General features: G+C 44.2%; 1 non-coding gene across 1 annotated transcript; it reads right to left on the bottom strand.

Moving 5' to 3' along the window:
• Window positions 1–1,280: 1,280 nt before the first annotated feature.
• On the bottom strand, window positions 1,281–1,352 carry TRNAE-UUC (transfer RNA glutamic acid (anticodon UUC)). Its single transcript has one exon. It is a non-coding gene; the product is annotated as a tRNA-Glu (tRNA).
• Between the last annotated feature and the right edge of the window lie 5,379 nt (window positions 1,353–6,731).

The following is a 6,731-nucleotide window of genomic DNA, read 5'->3' as shown; positions in this document are numbered from 1 at the left end:
CTTCAGTCATTGTCTGCGATTTTGGAGCTCAAGAAAATAAAATCTGCCGTTGTTTTCAGAAACTGATTTCATGATCCCAATTCTTTTATCTCCTCATGTCTAGAAAAGTACTAAATCCCTTCATGGTAACACCAGCTCCTCTTGACTAGTAGAAAACCTTTTGTGAGGCGCTTGATTGCGTTGAACTCCCCCTTCACCAGCATCTTATATGTTGCTCTTCCCCCACTGTCTCTTTGGAGTAATTCCTCAGAGCTATCTGAGGTGCTGCAGTCTCCCAGGCTGCAGTTCTCATTCTGCCCTAAATAAAATTTAACTCTTACTCTGTTCATCTTTTTAGTCAACAACATATTCTCAGAAATTTTGTTTTTGTTTTTCCTAGAGGGAAGCTGTGAATTAGATCCTACAAAAGCATTTTGCCCTAGATCAAATTTGGGACAATTTTGATTAAACATGTTTATATTCCTAAAATGTTTAGTGTAGTTCTTGGTATATACAAAACTCTAGAAGTCTTCAAGAGAGAGAAAAAGAGAGAGAAGAAAAGAAGAAAGAAAAAGCCATGGTTATCTTTTAAGTCTTAGCTCTTAACTCTTGTTTAGGAAAAACTACTCAAAGTTTGCAAATAGGCTAAAAGGAATTATTGCATTTCTTTTTAATATTTTGGGGTATTGCCTAGCAGGTCTTATTAGTGATTATCCAATTCTTTACAGGAGTGTACTTTTATTTCATTTATTATTTACTATTGATTAAAACATTTAAAAACTATGGGCTTTCCTGATATCTCAGTTGGTTAAGTATCCACCTGCAATGCTGGGAACTCCAGTTCGATTCCTGAGTCAGGAAGAAGAGATGGCGGAGGGATAGGTCACCCACTCCCGTGCCCTCCGCCTTCCTTTGTGGCTCAGCTGGTGAAGAATCTGCCCGCAAGGCGGATTATCCAATTCTTTAAAGGGGTGTTCTTTTATTTCATTTATTATTTACTATTGATCAAAACACTTAGAAAGTATGTAAGGTTAGATATTAATTTGTAGAAGGCTGAGGCTGAAACCGAGAAAGGCCGTGTGCGGGGCTCCAAGGCACGGAGATCTTTCTGATCCGTTTTTTTCGTAGGCAGGACTCCTGCCTCCGTCACCTTCCTCGATTTAGAAAGGGCTGATTTGAATGGTTGCTAATTAAGGGCTTCCTTGGTAACTCAGGGGTAAAGAATACTGTCTCTTATTGTCTCTTGCGTTGACAGGATTCTTTACACTAGCGCCACCTAGCAGACCCAAAAAGCTCTTCTTTTCCCACACCGGGAGTCGAACCCGGGCCGCCTGGGTGAAAACCAGGAATCCTAACCGCTAGACCATGTGGGAGAGGATGAAGGAGGGGCGGCCAGGAAACTACGTGAGGCAAGATGAAAGGGACCAGAGTCGTTCTTCAAGTTCAGGAGGGGACCCACCCGATTGGAGGTAAGGGAGTGCAAACGGTTTCACACCCAGCCTTGTCAAGCGGTGGTTTAGTCACTAAGTCGCGTCCAACTCCTGCGACACCATGGGCTGTAGCCGGCCAGGGTCCTCTGTCCATGGGATTCTCTAGGCAAGGGTACTGGAGTGGGTTGCCATTTCCTTCAAAGACCCTACATTTGACCCAGTGTTATAAAAACCGTCATTAAGTTCTCTGGATTTGAGACACATAGGTTTTCGAGGCAAAAACCCAATGTGTGTCTCCCATCGCCCGGCAAAGCAATAAATCTATCCTTTCCTGCTTCACCCCAAACTCTTGTCTCTGGGATTTGATTCGGCAAGGGTGTACAGAGGCCGAGCTTTCGGTTAACGAGATTAACCCAAATGCTTTCTGTACAGAAAGAAAGAAAGAAAGTGAAGTCGCTCAGTCGTGTCCGACTTTTTGCGACCCCATGGACTGTGGCCCACCAGGCCCCTCTGTTCATGGAAATTTTCAGGCAAGGATACTGCAGTGGGTTGCCATTTCCTTCTCCAGGTGATCTTAACCCAGGAATTGAACCTGGGTGTCCTGCATTGCGGGCAGACGCTTTACCATCTGAGCCACCACGGAAACTCCATATTATTCTGTCCGATAGCAATACAAATTTTTTTTTTTTTACTAGAAAAAGATAATTCCAGGGCTCCCGTTGCCGCTCAGTGGTAAAGAATCCTCCTGCCAATGCAGGAGACACGGGTTTGATCCCTAATCTGGGAAGATCCCACACGCCGAGGAGCAGCTAAGCCCGTGCGTGCCTGCTAAGTCGCTTCAGCCGTGTCTGACTCTTTGTGACCCCGTGGGACAGTAGCCCGCCAGGCTCCTCCGTCCATGGGATTTCCCAGGCAAGAATAGTGGAGTGGGTTGCCATTTCCTCCTCCAGGGGATCTTCCCAACCCAGGGATGGAACCCACGCCTCAGGTCTTCCTGCATTGGCAGGCGTCTTCTTCACCACTGGCGCCCCCTGGGAAGCTAAGCCCGTGAGTCACAGCTATTGAGCCTGTGTCCTGGAGCCGGGGAGCCACAACTCCTGAGTCCACGTGCTGTAACTGCTGAAGCTCGCCAACTCAATAGGAGAAGCCACTGCAATGAGAAACCTGTGCATCGCAACTATAGAGCAGCCCCCGCTCCCCCCGCCGCAATTAGAGAAAAATCCTAGCAGCAATGAAGACCCAGCGCAGCCAAGAATAAAATTAAATTAAATTAAAAAGAAAAAGACAACTCCAAAGATTACTGTGTTATTGCCCTTTGGGCATTAATTGGTTGTCCTTTCTTTTTCCTTTTTGATTATGGACCTTTCATTCTCTCGGTTGAGACCATATCCACTGATCTGTTTATCCCTCCCCCACCCAACACCATGCAGCTTTCAGATTTTCAGTTCCCCTGCCAGAGGTTAAACCCAGGCGGGCCACAGCAGTGAACGCCCTGAATCCTAACCACGAGGCCACCAAGCAATTCCCATCTACTGATCTGTTTTTACCTTCGCTAGCCATTTCCTTGGTTATATCCAACCTAATGTTAATCACATCCAAAGCATTTTTGACTGCAGATATGGCATTTTCAGTTTGGGGATTTCAACTTGGTTTTTCTTTTATAGTTTCCAACTTTCTCCTGAGATTTCCCATCTCTTCAGTCATTATGCAGATCTTCTGCAGACTCTGACAAATTCATCCATGTTATTTCAACTTTTTGCGAATTTCAACGTTTGGGTCATTTGTGGATATCTGTATATTGACTGATCTTTCTCTTCATTACAGATCACAGTTTCGTGTCTTGTTGAATGTCTAATAATTTTTTTAAATGAATTAATTTTTTTATGTTTGGCTGCACGGAGTCTTCACTGCCTTTTGCTTGGGCCTTCTCTAGTTGTAGTAAGTGGGGACTACTCTTTGCTGTGATACACAGGCTTCTCCCTGCAGTGGCTTCTCACTATGGAGTACAGGCTCTTGGCGCCCAGGGTTCAGTAGTTGCAGGACCCAGCCTCATTTGAAAGGCAGGAGTAGAGATGCTGACAGAGAACAGATGTGTGAACGTGGGGAGGATGGGGTGCAAGGTGAATTAGGAAATTGGGATTGATATATGTACATTGTCACGGGTGAAAGAGATAGCTAGTGGAAACCTGCTGTATAGCGCGGGTTGCTCACCTTGGTGCTCTCTGGTGACCTAGATGGGTGGGATGGTTGCTGGGGAGGAAGATCCATGACGAAGTGGAAAAGTGCATACATCTAGCTGAAGTGAATAGACATACTCACTTCATTGTACAATGGAAACTAACACAACACTGAAAAGCAACTATAATGCAATTATAAAAAAAGGAAATTTTATTATCACTCCAGAAAACAATTTGGCCTTATTGAATAAAATTAAAGATATGCAAACCTTATGACCCTTACTCCAAACAGTTGTATGCATGTACCAAGAGATATGTATAAAATATTCATAACAATATTCTTTCTATTGTCAAAAACTGTAAACCTAAATATCTGTCATCAGGATAAGGGATAGATTGAAATATGATTCCAAAGTGGGATATTATGCAAAAAGAATCAGGATTAAGTACAGCTCCATTCAACAAAATAGATGAAACAGAAATCTAAAGCTGAGTAAAAAAAAAAAGTTGCAGAAGACTATGCACAGTATGATGGCTTTCCTGGGGGCTCAAATGGTAAAGAATCTGCCTATAATGTGGGAAACCCAGGTTCAATCCCCAGGTAGGGAAGATCCCCTGGAGAAGGGAATGACTAACCTCTTCAGCATTCTTGCCTGGAGAATTCTTTGGAGAGAGGAGCATGGCAGGCTACAGTCTATGGGGTAATAAAGAGTTAGACAAGACTGAGAGGCCTTCACTTCAATTTAGCTTCACATGCACAATATGAGCTCATTTATTAAAAGCTGGAAAAAAAAATAGCAAAACTAAACCATGTATTATTTTAAGAAAGCACATATTTATAACAAAATTATTTTTAAAGTGAGGAACATTCAGGAAAGTGGTTCCCTGATGGGGTGATGGTGGAGAATAGAAGATAAGATAGGGAAGGAGTGAGGAGGTAGATTTTTAAACAGCCCTGGTAATGCTCCAACTCTTGAATCAGGTGCTTGTTTAGAGCCAGTTTTTAGAAATGTTACTCTTTTTTGGGCTGCTCTAGGTCTTTGTTGAGGCACAAGGGCTTCTTCTAGTTGTGGCGCACAGCCTTAGTTGCTCCATGGCATGTGAGATCTTAGCTCCCTGACCAGGAATGGAACTCCCGTCCCCTGCATTGGAAGGCGGATTCTCAACCACTGCACCACCAGAAAAGTCCAAAAATGTTTCATATTAGGTATTTTACAAATACAATACAATGTGGCAGAGAAAAATTCCTGGCCATGTTATTATATCTTTGAACTCCTTAATAGCTGGGATGCCAAAGACAATGGACTAATATTTTCAAAGTGCTAGAAGGCAAAGAACTTTGGAACAAGAACTTTATCTCTAGTTATACTGTCATTTAAATACTCCAGGAAAATAAATATTTATTCAAGACCTCAGGAATGTTGCCATGAAAGACCTTTGAAATGCCTCCTAAAGTAAACACAGAGCAAGAAGAGAACTGAATCCAGGAGAAAGTGATGAGATATGGGGAATAAAGGAGAATATATGACTTAATAAATTTTATTAGTATCTAGATAGAGATTTCTCCCCTCCCTCCCTTCTCTCCCCTCAAAAAACAAAGCAAAACAAAACAAACAAAAAAACCTTCAAACATTGCAAATGTCAGAACTTAAAACTCTATGAGCTCTTAGCTGGTGATCAGAGAAATCCAAATGAAAGCAACAATTAGATGACATTTTATATCTGTTATAATGCCAAAAAGTAGAAACTCAAGGCAATTCAAAGGGCCAGTAAAGAGATGGAGAAAACAGAATTTTCCACAAATTGCTGATGGAAGGAGGCATGAATTTATGCGTGCTTTGTCCCAAAACGCTGTGCATAGGTAAGTATATCTATGTTTGTCCTGTGACTCACCAATTCTACTCCCGAGTATGTATGTATATACCATCCCACTCCCTCCACTCCCCACCCCCCAAATACCAAAAAGACCTTTCACACAGATTAATAAGGTGTAAGTTTCAGAAGAGGGCTTACCTGGTGCCTCAGTGGTAAAGAATCCGCCTGCCAATTCAGGAGACATAGGTTCGATCCCTGCATTGGGAAGATCCCCTGGAGAAGGAAATGGCTACCCACTCCAGTATTCTTGCCTAGGAAATTCCACGAACAGAAGAGCCTGACAGGCTACAGTTCTTGGGGTCACAAAAGAGCTGGACCCACACAAAAACATAATAATACAAAAGAAGAGTCAGACACGACTTAGTGAATAAAAACAACAGTAAAATTTCAGAATGTTTATTTCATGTAATGTATGTAGCTGAAGCTGGAGGCAAACTATGGTGTGTCCACCATTAAGAAGACAAATGAGGGGAGGAGCCAAGATGGCGGAGGAGTAGGACGGGGAGACCACTTTCTTCCCTACAAATTCATCAAAAGAATAACTGAACGCAGAGCAATCTTCACAAAACAACTTCTGATCGCTAGCTGAGGTCATCAGGCGCCCAGAAAAGCAGCCCATTGTCTTCAAAAGGAGGTAGGACAAAATATAAAAGATAAATAGAGAGACAAAAGAGCTAAGGACGGAGATCCGGCCGCAGGCACCCGACCGGCGCGGGCGGGGGCTGGGGCTGGGGCTGGGGACGCGGAGGGCAGAGGGCGCACGCACCCGGGGAGAGAGCGCCCGTCAAGCGCCTGGCTGCCTGAGCCACTCGGCCGGCGTAGGCACAAAACGCAGGCGCAGCTTTTTTTCCCCGCGCTTTTGTGGAACACCCGAGGGCTGGAACCGCGCGCAGCGCAGGGCATGCTCCATATAGAGCAGCCGGGAGCCTGAGCAGTGTAGACGGGGAAAGCAGCGCCCCCCGTCCCCGCAGCGTGATGGAACTAGCAGCCTGAATAAGAGGCCACCTCCGCCCGCCTGTGTCAGGGCAGAAATGAGGCACGAGAGAGACCGGCAAACAGAAGCCAAATAAAGGGAACCGCTTCAGAAGGGACGGGTGCAACAGATTAAAATCCCTATAGGTAACACCGACTACACCGGAAGGGGCCTGTAGTTATCGAGAAGTGTAAGCTGGAACGAGGAGCTATCTGAAACTGAACCGAACTCACACTGACCACAACAGCTCCAGAGAAATTCCTAGATATATTTTTACTTTTTTTTTTTAAGTAAAAA

This window comes from Muntiacus reevesi, chromosome 3, assembly GCF_963930625.1.
Source record: "Muntiacus reevesi chromosome 3, mMunRee1.1, whole genome shotgun sequence".
In the NCBI taxonomy this organism is placed as follows: domain Eukaryota; kingdom Metazoa; phylum Chordata; class Mammalia; order Artiodactyla; family Cervidae; genus Muntiacus; species Muntiacus reevesi.
The sequence above is the reverse complement of the archived record's forward strand: the minus strand, read 5'-3'. Positions and strand labels throughout refer to the sequence as shown.